We start from the raw sequence: 13,986 nt of genomic DNA, 5'->3' as shown, positions 1-13,986 counted from the left end.
TGCTAACCAGACCTCTAGAGAAAGCCTGGCAAACAGACCACACTCTGCCACATCCTCAGCTGGCTGGGAATTAAGGAAGTTAACAGATTAAACACTTAAAAATAACTTTCATTTCTTTCACTGTAAGTCTTTTAAGCCTCCAGCCATTTAGGAACAAAGGGGACAGTGACCCACAGCAGTCAGCTGTGTGTTAGCAACAGGCAGAGCTGTTTGAGGTGCTTTGGCCCCATCATCTTGGTCTGAATAAGCACAGATAACAAGGAACTCAGAATAGGGATTTTTGGAGCAAAAGAGTGTGAAATAGGATTAGCTGATTCACAAGAAGATGCAGTGACACTGCAGTGTATTTACTGGAGAAAGCAAAATCAATAGGACTACTCTGCTGCCAAACTGAGCAGAAAAGTCTCTTGAAGAAAATCAATCTTCTTTACAGACTCATTAATGTAAAGATCAATTCACATTAAACTGTAATTAAACAGAGAGCTAATAGGAGAAGGGTAAGTGATCTGCTGTGCCCCAGGCAAAATATATCATGTAAAATTTGAAAACTAAATATATGGAGAATTGGAAACTGGGAGTGGCAGGGAGCATGCTAGGACTGCTTGGAAAAGGGCTGATGAGCTCAGATGTTGGTTGGGGCAGCATGATCCTCATGGAAAGGAGGGTGCTCAGTGCTATTCCAGCTGGATGTCAGGTAAGACAGGTCAAAGACTTCAGCCAGTCTCTTCCATTTGACTTGCATGGTTTCTTGTAGAGCTTTTCCTCTTAAGTGCTGGGGATTTCTTTATACTTCTGGTTAAGTTAGCCACATTGTTAAAATTGTGACCCTTGTAACTTTGATTTTTCTTTGACTCTCATTAGACCTTTGTATTAGATTAAAGTTGACTGGTCTTGGAAGTCCATAATGTGGTAGAATCAGGATCACACTATTGAGCTGTTGCCTCATTCCTCCACAGTGAAGGCTTGGGAAAGCTGCTGTTATTTTAGTGCTGTTTGCACAGCTTCACTTGCATTGTCAGATGGAGTTTGCAGAGGCTCTTTCTGAAAACCCATGTGGTCCATTAGATTCTTGGAGCTGCTGTTTTGCTTTCACCCACGACAATGGTGTCTTGCTTTGTGAGCTCAAACAATGCAAGCAGGATCTCACAAATACACCTTCCTTTCTGCAAGATTTCCTGGGAGCTGGGGTTGAGATCTGTGACTTCACTTCGTCTTTGCTGTTCAAGTTAAGATGTTGCAGACTCTGTTGAGCACCAGGACTGCAGCTGCAGCTCTGTCCATGGCAGGGTGTCCCTGTTAGAGGGAAGGGCTCAGAGCTGCTCCATCTGTGCTGCTCGTAGAGCACAGCTCAAGCCTGAGCTGGTCTCTACACGAGGTGTGAGCTCACTTTTTGTTCCTGGCTAGGCCAGAGTAAGAACCTCTGTGTGTAGGCGTGTTGAGAGCTGGGAAGTTTGGCTTGCAGGAGGATTGAGGTTTGAGCTGACAGTACAGACGTAGCCTTGGAGGCCATTTGTGGCCTGGGATCCTGCTGTGCTAATTGCTGTACAAACAGAACAACTGCCTTGACCCCCAAGGGGTTTAATCTGCAAGTCATCTTTGCTGGAGTTAAAAAGGGATGATCTAACAATTAGAAATAAGGAGACTACTCTGTTAATTCCATGTGGGTCGCAGCAAGAGGTTTTGTGCTCATAAGCACAAAATCCAGATGACTCAGAGGCAGCCGTGCGAGGGGTCTGGTTGAAGTCAGCAGCCTCTGCTTGTGTGCAGGACGTGCCTTGGGCAGCTCAGAAAACCACGCTGCCTTCCACTCTTCCTCATTATTGGCCCAGAGAAAACTTTCTCTGGGAACTAAGGCAAAGTGGTGTAGATACATAAGTGGGAGCAGATTCACCCCTAGCCCCTGCTTGCATCACATATGAGGTAGAAGGTCTGCAGGGGCCAGTTCTCCTGTGTTTGCTTAGACAATTCCCCTTGGAGATGGAGAGAGTTGCTTTCTGAGAGTTAAACTACAGAGCTTCTGGGTTTGGATGTGAAATACGTTAATATGGAAAGGGAAAATTAAAAGAATGCTGACAGGCTGTTCAGTGTGCAGCAATGTACAGGCATAAGATATTCTGAAACTCACCTCTGAAGTTTGTTATGCTCAGAGTTCATATTGAGGCTCTGGTGTGTGAAGTCTGCAAGCTTTTGAGGCCAAAGACTGCAGGAGCCTTTCCCAGTGGAGGAAACTCTCATTAATCATGTACTCCCAAGCACCAGAAGAAATGCTGTTTTGACTTTCCTTTTGGGCTGTTGGAACTGTTCTAATCATTTGCATGTCCTCTTTGAGCTTAGATATAGTATGAGTGCATGGAAATGGCAAAGGATCTGAGGCTATTCCAGGGAAATGAGTAATCATTTCTTCTAGAAAAGCAACAGCAGTAAAGCACACGGTTATCAGACTCAACAAAAGAGCATCAGAAAGTAATCTGGGCACATACAGTGGAGTGTAAGAATTGGCCAGAGGATAAAGATAGTGAAAGTTGGTGGCAGCTCATGAAATACCAGTTACCCCTGGAGGCTGCTCTATTATGTATTTAATAACATGCATTTTGTGCAGCCATGGCAGCTTCTTCTGTGAGCAGAGAATTGCTCTGAGCCAGGCCAGACCTGCTCTGGCATCTGTGTGCTGCTTTGTGGGCCATGCTGGGTTAATCTGTGTCTGGAGGGAGGAGAGGACACCAGGGGTCTTGTGGGACAGAGCTCAAGGTTAGGAGATGGAATACTGGAAGAGGATCTTTTTGTGCATATTCATTATATCCCAAATAAATTCTCCTTTGGGGGTGGATCTGCTTCCTCCAGCTGCCTCAGGGCAGCTGGAACTCCTGGATGTAAAGCATCTCCAAGGGCAGGTGAATATTTCATGTGCAATGCACAAAGTGGCTTCCAAGTTCTGTCCCTCTGCAGATCAAGCCTAGATCAGTTGTTAGGGTCATCTGCAACCGTGATCTCTTGTTAAGGTCAGTATGAAAAATAGCTTCATATTTGAGCCTTAGAATAGCCCAAAATTGCTCCTATTAATATCTGTGGTGGATTGACTGTCTCATTTAATGGCATATGGCAAATAAAGCACATGTCTACAAAGGCAATTCCTTTGTTAATCTTCACAGACCAAGCAGGTTTCAAATATAAATAACTTGCTGAGTTGAAAGTTTTTTTAGCATGTTGGAGTTTCCTGCCTAAAAACTGCTGGCAATGGCAATTAAGTTTGCTCAGAGGTGATTAAAAGTCAAGTTGAAGCTACAGTAAAAGCAAGTTGAATTATTTTGGGGGTAAAATTCTCACTCTGTGTTCCTCTCTAAAAGCTTAGCCAATTCAGCTTTTTAACAAAATTGCACAATATAAAGAAGCTCTCAGTATGTGTTCCCACATCCCTACTGAGATTGAGCAGTTAGTTGCCAGTTACCCTGGTTGTAGACAGTGGTGCTTGCTCAGAGCATGAAATAGATCCCAGAGAGGAGTAAGAACAGGGGTGGGGGTAGAATTGTGGGCTTTAAGTTTGAGGGTCGCAAAAAACACTGGCAGCATTAGGAATAGTGTAGGGTGAAGAAAATGTTCACTTGAATGTGATCCTCCTAGGTTAAGGTTGGAAGAGATTAGCAAAAAAGTCTGCTGAAAGCTCATTTCTGAGTAAAAGCCAGCTATGTGCTGGATTTTCTCTTATTTTTAACCCATGTCAAATTCCCCAATTAATTGCAGAAGTGAACAATAGAGATCATGTCAATAGTGATTATCTTGCAAAAGCAGCCCTGCTGGGGGTGTGCAGCGTGGAAAATGTGATTGCTGGCTAAGATAGATGAGAAAGTGATCTGTCACACCTTCAGATGAAGTGATCACTAGAGAGGCCACGCTCCCTCACGTTTGTGTGCATAACTCCTGCTTGTTAACAGGAATTCCACGTGAATATTGATTGGGAATAAGTGGTTGGGTGAGTACATGTTCTGCCTGTCAAACCATTTAATATTCAATTGCACATCAGGGAAAATAGCAAAGGTAGCTGGAAAATGAAACTGGAGTGCAGGGCTGTCTGAGTGAAAAGACAACTGTGTTAGTGGTCAGATCTGGGCAGATAAAATGAGTTGGGGAGAGGTAGAATTAAGAGTTGATGAAAATCTATAAATCTAATGAGAATCTATAAATGGCTCGTGGATTTTAGACTTAAATATAATTTCCTGTCCAGTCCATCTACTGCAGATCACACACTCTGTGCAAGCAGCTGTGTGGTGATTAGCATGGGCAAATTGGACTTTCTGTAATCCCTCAGGTGCCCTGGAAAAGGCAAATTCTTTGGTGATTTTACCAAGATGTTTTTGCCATCAAGGTTGTTTCTTTGAGAGAGCAGTCATCTTTTTCAAAATAGGAGGAACTGAAGATGTAAATGGCCTTACTATAGAAGCTTGAAGAACTTACTGGCTAAGTGGTGGTGAATGCTTACACTTGACTTTACAAGAGCTTTACCAGGGAGGCTTGAACAGCCTGTTTTACACCAGCCAGGCTTAGCACAGAGGCAGTTCTACTCTAAAACCCAAATTTCCTCTTCCCTGGATGTTTTGACACCTTATTCTGGGGTTTCTCAAAGCCACCCTTCCTACTTGATGAGCTTCATTAGCAACAGAGTGCCTCTTCTTGGGAAGAGCAGCTCTTTGCTGTACTAACTTGACCACTGCTTTTCCGCATAGGAGCTATTCCTTCTCGCAGGCAGAGCAGTGTGAGCCGAGCAGAGCTCAGTGAAGTCTGCCCAGAGGCAATCCCTGTTCCTGTGACCTTGCTGACAAGACAGATAAGCCCTTTCAACAGAGCACAAGTGTGTGTCATGTTGGAGCAGACAGAACGCCAGCCTATCTACATCTCTCAAGTGTTAACAGGAGTTTGACTGGCCGGTCAGAAATGTTTCTTCAAATGCTGCCTCTCTCAAGAGGCAGGTCTTTTAGCAGTTTCTGCTGCAAGTTCCATGAGACTGAGAGTTTGATGGTGTGGAAGATGTATTCAAGTGTTGTCCTTTCTTAACCTCCCTTATCATCCGTGTAGCTAAATCCTCCTGTTTTCATTGTGCTCCTGTCAAAGGTGGAGAAAGCCCCTGTGTCACGTTGTGGCTTAGAGACACAGACACTCCATGCTATCAAGAAGTCTGCTTGCAGTTAAAATTTGGATGAAAATTGTAGCATCATGTGCAGAGCCATTGCATTTGGTTTGCACTTGAATGGCTTCTCCCCTTGTGTTATTTTCCCCTCCTCACTCCCGTGGAGAGACAAAAGCAAAACAAAACCACCCACAAAACACATGCGCTCTCTAGGCTGCGGTGGATCTTAGTTACTTTGATCATGTATTACACAAAGAGAAACTAAAATCAGTATCAGGATTTAAGGATGAAAGTGCCTCCATGCCCTGTGCTTTTGCATCTTCTTGGCTTTCAAATGGAAATGCCATCCTTGTTGATTAGAAGCACAAAACTTGCATGCAATGAAATGAAAGGAAGCTGCTGTCTGTGCTCCAGCCCCTGCTCTGTGCTGGTTCAGTTGACATCTGGGCTGGATCTGATTTTTGGGTTTGTGTTCTTCCTTATCACAAACCTGACTCATCTTTGAGGCAGTGATAAGGTGGGGGGCTTAGGCAGGTGTGGGGCTGTGGAGAGGAGGAACTCATCAGAGCAGCAAACCGGTGGGGTGAAGCTAGCCTCTTTCTTGGCTTCAAAGAGTTGCTTATGCATTTAATTTGTGAGAGAAAATTGAGTTTGGCTGGCATGTATCAGTGGCAGAAGAAAGCCCTTGAGGGAGAAGCACAAGAGGAAAAGCCAATGGCAGAGCAAAAGAGTAGCAGACCAAAGATATGAGATGTAGAGCATGGAAACACTGACCTGACTGTCATCTGCCAGGAACTGAATGACCTCTTTGAAATACTGATGCAGCCCTTCCTTCAAAGAGGCTCTGCTGAGTGCCACGACCCCGTTCAGAGAGCTGGTGCAGAGCCCTGTGGTTTCCTGCATTCTTGTGTGAAAACTGCCATTTACCTTATATGACTCCCTTCCTTCTAGTCCCATGGGACAATTCTCCTCCTTAGCAGAGTTCAGCACTCAGAAGAGCCTCTCCTGTCCTTTGCAGCCTTTCTCAGTGCTTGCTCCAGATGGAGGTCAGGGAATGTGAGAAGTGACAGGAGCAGTGGTGTGGACTGCTCATACACTGAAAGGCTCATACAGCTCTGAGTGCTTGCAGGCTGCCCCTATCAATACCAGCAGTGAGGGTGTTCAGTGGCTTAGGGATCTGTCCCTCCCTTGTGCCATGGCCAAACTGCATCACAGGTTGGGCAGCCCCTGCTGAAGATACCTGGCCCCAACCCTTGCAGGTGCATCCTCCACTGAGGGGTGTGCTCAGGGCTCTGCAGATCATCTCTGAGATGGTTTGGGGTCAAGTTCATAAAAGTTCAGGGAGGCTCATTATGGAGAAGCTGTGCCAGACAATGAGAGATGCTTTGCACAGCCTGTTTAATGGATCTGTGCCCCCTGTGAATCCATCATTTTAAAAGCTGCTGCAAAGCACAATCTTGATGAAACATCCAGTGTAACCAGAAGGGAGCTGGTCCTCTTAGAAACACCCAGTTGCTGATGGGGGGACTGTGCCCATAACAGAGACTATCTTGTCTTCAGGAATCTTTATTGGCTTTGATGTGACAGCAGCTTGTGTAATCTGCTGAAGAGATAAGACAGCCTCTGTTTTAAAGATGACTAAATTCTAATCCCACCTGTCCCACACATTTTGTTCTCTTAATGGAATGGAATGCTGAAGGCTTAGGAAGTTGTATGATGCAAAAAATATCCAAAATCATATGGTGGCAAGTCAAAGTCCAGTGAAAGGAAATGCAGCTCAAAGTGAGGGAGGGAGAGAGCTTTGAAAAATGACATGACTTACCTCAGTGGATCTGTCACACAGTGTAAGGTCATGTAAGAAGTCAGAAAGTTCATATAAACAGTGCTAGTTCAGAAATGTTCAAAGAGAATATGTATCTCACTGGGTATGTGGTGGTTTTGGTTACAATAGGAGAAGAGCTTTCCTTGGTGCAGTTCATACTTAACCCAACAAAACCCACTAAAGATTTTTCATCAGATCCAGGCATTTGCTTATGTCCAGCTGCTAGGAAAGATTCTAAAGAGAATGCTTGATCCCCTCCTTTCATCCCTGTGGCTGCCTTATGAAAGAGCTGTGGGAGTGTGCCTGGCAGCAGGATAACATCTGCCCATGGTCGGGTACCCCGGGCACGAGGATGCTCTGAGGATGCTCTGAGGCCACTGGGAGTGCAGCAGGGTCAGTGCTTGCAGCCCATCAATGGGAGAGGCAGATGAGCTTGGTCCTGTGAGTGGCCACAGAGTAGCCTTTAATAATAGACAGTGAAAACATAGCCCCTGGGTCACACTGGGCTCACATGAACAGTCCTGTTGGCTGCAGGGGAACTATTTGTGTGAGTAAGAGTTTGCTTGTGGGAATAGAGTTCATAGCACAGCCCTCTGCAGGTGGCAGCTGCTCCCAGGCCCAAAGGGGGTGAATTAGCAAATCTCATCTCCCAGGCTGATTTCTGCCTCCAAACATCCATGACCTGGAACAGACATACAGTCACTTCTCTGTGAAAGGTTGCATTTTTCTTCATCCCCTCCATCTTCAAAAAAAAAAAAAACCCTGAAAACCCAGGTTGTTTTTGAACCCCCCTGTCTTGTCCCAGCTGTGTGTAGCTGGGGGTAGTTTGCTTCATGCTACTCCATCCTAAACCACAGAACAGGGTGAGAACATGACCTGATAAATAAAAGCCCCCTGGAATATATCTGGTTTGAAGCTGATGTACAGCAGATGAATAAATTAGATTTTCTGCTGCAGTTAGATATATTTGGAATAGCTCTGTCAGCTTGTTTCATGCATTATTCCTGTATATGATTTTAAGTGAAAAACAATGTAAAATGGTCATGGATTTTGTTTGCTTCATCTTAGACCTTTTTCTGAAGGAGTGCTAGGGAGAGAGATCCTGACTTACAGTCTTAGGTAGAGCATATAAACCTTTAAGGGAAAGTTTGGATATCTGTAAAAATTATGCAAGTCGCTTTTTTTCCCAGTGGTTTGTGGTTTGGTTTTTTTTTGTTGTTATTTTGTGCTTTTGGGGGGTGGTGTTTTTTGGTTTGTTGGGTTGGTTTGTTTTGTGTGGCTGACCCTAAAATGCAGTGGCTGCCTGGCCTGCCACTGCTCTGCTCTCGTGTGTGCAGCCAGCACCTGAACAAACAGAGCTGTATCTGTGACAGCCTGGGAATCTGCCAGGATTCCTCAGGGAAGGAGTGATTCAGAGCATCTGAGAAAAGTGGGGGCTGCTTCCATGCATCCTTGCTTCCTGTCCAAACAGCAACCCAGGCAGCCTTGCTCTGAAAGGACAGTGGGGCAGTTCCCATAAGCAAATCCAGTTTTTGTGTAGGATAAAAATACAATTCTTGTGACAGTACAAAATCTTGAGCCTCACGGATTATTCTGGAAAGGCTGATATGACAGCACAAAGTGTCAGACAGCTAGTGGGGCTTTCCAGAGCCCTTGGGAAGTGTGAGGGCTCATGCACATCAGGCAGTTCAGTTTTTCTGGGAAGGTCTCATGTGAAGAACTAGAGAATGGTGTGACACAGACTTCCAGCATGTCACCTGCATGTTTACTTCGTGTTCAATTGCAGAGATGGCTTCACTGTACTCCAAGGCAGACATTTCATGAGTTACAGTAGAGAAGAAAAAGTTTTCTGAAAGAAGTCTTTGGAAGTAAAATTTGTGAGTAAAATGTTAAAACCGTGTAAGAAGTTGTACACTGATAAATTTTTTGAACTTTGAGTCAAAGCTGATGTGCAGGTCCTAATGACATTCTTCCCCTTCCTTCTTTCCATATGTTAATAAAAATCACTTAGGAGATCTTTGGTTGTTGAATGTAAGAAGGTGACCAGGAAAAGCAGGAACGTTTATGTTGCTGCTGTTGTAAACACAAATTCATCTTCCAGATTATCAGTTACCCTTCTTGCCTTGTTAGGAAAACTACTCAAGCATTGCACTTTACTCTGAAACCATGATCTTATTTATTGTTTTTTGTGTTTGTGTAGTGAGTGACAGGCTAAAGTCAAATAGCAAATCATTTAAGGTGAAAGCTTAGGAACCCATGTCTTTGATCTTCATCAGTGTTTCTAGAAGGATCAATACTGGACCTCCATCTCCTCTGAGCTGAGGAGGAGGAGGGCAGGTAGTTCCAGGCATGTGTTAGTCACAGTGTATGTGATCCATCTCTGGTTACGCTGCCTTTGATCTCCCTCTCTTTGCACAGCCAGTCTGTGACACCAAACCTTGCCTGTCCTTCAGTACCAAACCCCATAACTCTTTCTGGCTCCAGCGTTTTGTTTCTTCAATACTTTGTCAGGATGGAAATACTAACCAAACCCTGAACTTTTTAAATCTTTGTAGTCCTGTGATCTCCCTCGTACGCTAATTTTGAAAATGTGCTGGCATATTAATAGAGCCCTGCCCGAGGTGCAGAGCCCCTCTTTAGAAGCTCAATTTTATTTTTGATGCCTATAACAGGTGCTGGTTTAATAGGTTTGCTGTATTACAGCTTTCCTTTTTCTCTGGTGAGCCGGGCCAGATCTGTAAGCTGACACTACATGAAGGCCAGGCATGTGACTTCTGCCTGCCTTTAGCCTCGCTTCACACTGAACATTTACACTGCAGACTTGCAGCAGCTACAGCAGCCTTAGTTCAAGCTTTGTCTAAACCAGGAGGTTTTGTGCTGATTGTATTTAAATCAGCCCAAGCAAAGCTCCTCATGCATTCCTGTCTGAGGGTCTTTCTTTGATTTTCTGCTGTCAGCTTTTGAGTGGGCAGCTGCTGAGGAGAGTGAATGTGGTTCAAACAACAAAGGAACATTTTTGTGCTGCTCTTTGCGTCCATTTCTCACACAAGGAGTTTGAAGCTAAGGTACTGAGTGGTGTTCTTCTTCCTTCTTGAAAGAGGAAGGTGAATTCTTCCCCTATTAGGTCTGGTGGAAAATGTTTCACAGCCTGTTTATCAAATAAATATTCACAAAGACGCTTCGAACGAGGAAACGCACCAGGATTAAAGTGTAACTTTACCTCTAAAATACAAGCTGAGATTCCTGGAAATGCTGCAAGCCTTTGACTTTGAGCCACCTGTTATTTTCCTGCCACCCCCTTCAGCTCCCTCCCTACTCCCAGCAAACCCAAACACGCTTTGGCTTCGCTGGAACGTTCTGCTTGTTTTTCTCAGCGCCGAGGAGCGGAGAGCGCGCGTTTGTTTCCTCAGGGCTCCTCCCGGCCTTGGTCCAGCAAGGAGCTGGCTGGGCTTGATCCAAATCTCCTGTAAGCCCAAGGGTCTGTCCAAGGGTGGTGCAAGCTGAGGGCTGTGCTACCTTGGGGTGTTGAGCTGGGTTAAACTGAGAGGATGGAGTGGGATCCACCCAGCTCTCCTCTCCCTCTGCGGCCGGAGCTGGTGCTGACCCGAGGGTGAAGAAGTTCCTGAACAAGTGCCATGGGTACAGAGAGTGTAGAAGTGAGCACTGCTGACTGCTAGTTACCTTAGCTTGGCTCAGAGGTGTTCCAGTTCCAGGTCTGTGCTCGCTGCAGATGAGGTGTCTCTGGGAATGACGTTGGGTATGAACTTGGAAGTTCAGTTGTTTTAGCCAGATCCTCCCATATTCGTAAACAAACCTAAATGGACTTGGATGGGCCCCTTAGTTCCTATGATTTCTTTTTTGCTTGAGCTGCTCTCGCTCCAGGTTTTTAGTCCTCAGCAAAGGCTGCATCACCCTAGCTGGATAGTCCTTGTCCATGCACATTGGAAAGCCAGAGGTAGAGAGGGGTTAAGGAACTTGCCCAAGGCAGATGAGCCTGTGCCAGAGCTGGGAATAGAAACCAAGAGACTTGGCTCCCACTCCAGGCTCTAACTGCACAATCTCACATTGAAGCCCTGTCATTGTATACTCTAGAGGTAACACGGGCTGAAGTGAGGCAGGGAAAGCTGTTTCCAGGCTGTGATACCTAAGGAGGGGGAGAGGAAAGGATACCTGGAGGTGTCGGTTGGGCAAGCACCAATTATTTGTGCTTTAACGCCTGGTTTCTGCAATTGGTTCTAAAATCTGATCTGTCACATTTGAAGCCAACCCAGTGTGAAGTGGTTGGGAGAAATCCAGCCCTTTTCCAGTCAGTGATAAAGGGGAGAGGCAAATTCATAACATCACTGTTTTGTTTTTTTCTTCTGCAAAGCTCCCTTGCGATGAACAGGGGGAAAAAGGCAGGAGAGCTGAGAGGATCCAAGTAGTAACAGTAAGGGTTAAATCACATTTGGGCCCTTACCAAAAGAATGAAAAATAAATTGTAATCAAGCTAGTAAAAGGTTTGGGCTATGTTGCCTCCATATCACATGCTGTGTATAGGAAAAGTCCCAGGCTTTGTTTGAAGTGCAGTGCTCTGAGAGGGTGCAGTGCTTTGCAGCAAACTGTCTGACATTCCCCAGCTGGGACTGGCCCGGGATGCTGTTTGGAGCTGAGAGTAACATTTGGAGTCAGCCCATGTTTGAAAGAAAGGGGGAGAGGGAGAGAAAGGAGCCAGTTTTTCTGCCTGTGTAAAATAATGTATCCATCTCATCTGCCAGCTGCAGCACATGAAAAGCGAGAGGCGAACAGACAGAAGTCACCTGGAAACTGCGAACACGGCTCAAACAAAACAGTTCTTTCCTGTCCTTTTCTTCCCTTCTTCAAGTCTGTCTTCTGGGATGGGTTGGGAGATCTGGCAGGCGGGCAGAGTGGATATATGTTGAGCAACCAAAGCAGAAAAATATTAATACTGCAAAAAAAAATTAAAAAATACTATTGGCTTCTGAGGAGCATTTCATGTCCAAATTCACTCTGTGCTCTCAGTCCCTTGCAGACTTAGCTGCCCTGTGTAGGGATTGTCAGGTGATTTATAGATTCTCCATGTTCGTTTGTACAAGCCTTCATTTCCTGTTAATTTACAGCCAGATTCATCTCAGCCATCACAGCTTAGATGAGATCAGAGCTGAACTCACAGCCCCTGCTTCAGGAGAGCTCCAGAAAATGTGCTCGTAGTTTGCTCTCAGTTATGTCTGTGTTGAGGAACTTTCCTGAATCACAGGATGCTCATTTAGTGGGTGCTCTTCTTTTGAAGAGGGAGAAAAGATTAAAAATTTATGAACCTTGTGATTCTGCTAATCAAGTTAATTGCAAAAAAAAAAAACAAAAATAAAAAAAACCAAAAAAAACCAAACCACCAAAACCTAGTCCTAGGGTGAAAGAAATTCCCCTTGCCCATGTGTTTAGTTAATGGAGGTCACAAAATTCTGGGTATAGAGATTTTTCCTGTATTTTAGTCTCACTATACTATAAATTCAGTGCACCACTGTCCTACTAGGTGCATGGATGTGAAAATTCAGACTTTATTCACAGCTGTAAATGAATATTGGTCTTTTGGATAGCAGCCACGTCATTATCTTTGAAGCAGTTGTGGTTGTGGAGACTTGTGTGCAGGTAACCATAGAATAACCAGTTTGGAGACTTAAATTATTACTTCCCTTTGATTTTTCTTGACACCTTGTTGCACTGTATTAGCAGCACACTGCTGTAGTGCTGTAAAATTTGTTTTTAGTGTTTTCTGAGCCTGCACTGAATTAATTATCATTTAAACTCTTCAGTCAAAGCAGTGTTTCTGTGCCTGTTTCCTCAGCATTAAGCAAGGGCCATGTGCTGGCTGTTTAAAGGGTGAGTCTCCCAAAAGCAAATTGTTCTGGGGTTGCAGATTTTTCACTCTTCCTGTTGTGGACACCAGCAAAGGTTGTGGTGAAACAATCTGGTTTTAATAACAGGGAGGGTAAAGGAGGAGATCACGGTGTGGGGAGCAGGTCCCTTGCCATGGCATTTTCTGTCAAAGGGAGGAGGTTTTCTTCCAAAGGGGCTTTTCTGAACCCCTGGGAGAGCCTGAAGTGGGGTGAAGCTGGAGAAAATGGGCTCCTAAACAGCTGTAAGTGCCTGAAAAGCTGTGTCAGACATCGCTCAGTTTTTTGTTTCAAGGGCTGATGCTTTGTCAGGGGAGCTGGGACTTGGTTCAGGAGTGCTGTCACTGTCTGCTCTCCCCTCCTCTGCTCACCCAGTAGGTGTCTGGATGGATTGAGGCACAGGATTGTCTGAACTCTCTTCACTATCTCTTATTATTCAGCAAGTTCCCAAGTGTCTGGTGAGCGTCTCTGTTTGGAGTGCCTCACTCAGAGCCTTGCCAGTAATATCAGTGACTGGTCTAAATTCACATCAGGCATGTGCTCTGCCTCTTGTGACTAATGCACAATGTATTTCTTTAATTGATTACTGCTCTCTACTGACTCAGGCCAGAAAGGCGTCAGAGGAAAGGGCTCAGTGAGGGGGTGATTTTTACTAAGACCTTGTTGAGTACAGATGAAGTCTAAAGGTATTTAACTGTTTGGTGGCTGTGGAAGCAAACTGAGGGCAGTTGGTATGACTTTCTCTAAAGAAAAAGCTCAGTCTGTCCTGGTCAGGCAGCAAACACAGGTGACCAGTGCAGGGTCTGATCCTGCAGCTGGTGCTTGGGCAGGCACTGGCACTGCAGAGTTGTCCTAATCCTACAGTGGGACTAAAGTAGCAAAAGATAAGGAAACGCCAGCAAGAACGTTTGCAAGACATCTTATTTCTGTGTGTTATAAATCATTGTAATACAGTGCAAAGCTAGGAATTTTCAGAAGAATCCTTTGGAGTTAAGAATATTATGTAACTTTTGGGTTTGTGTTTACTTGTTTCCTTCTTTGAAAGTCACATTCTCTGGATAAAACCTTGGCATGTTGGCTGAGCCACTGATGCCTTTGGGATTCAGAAACAGCCCTGTATGTAGCAAATCCAGTTTGGAAGTGCAGGCTTG

The 13,986-nt window shown here is 44.9% G+C and overlaps 1 protein-coding gene across 1 annotated transcript in view; it reads left to right on the top strand.

Annotated features, from left to right (window-relative positions):
- The window catches only part of LRIG1 (leucine rich repeats and immunoglobulin like domains 1), a 91,564-nt gene that overhangs the window by 43,183 nt on the left and 34,395 nt on the right, over positions 1 to 13,986 (top strand). The window lies entirely within an intron of this gene.

The sequence above is a fragment of the Passer montanus genome, unplaced genomic scaffold (genome assembly GCF_014805655.1).
Source record: "Passer montanus isolate IOZ18808 unplaced genomic scaffold, ASM1480565v1 scaffold9, whole genome shotgun sequence".
In the NCBI taxonomy this organism is placed as follows: Eukaryota; Metazoa; Chordata; class Aves; order Passeriformes; family Passeridae; genus Passer; species Passer montanus.
Note: the sequence above shows the minus strand (reverse complement) of the source record. Positions and strands in the feature narration are given on the sequence as shown.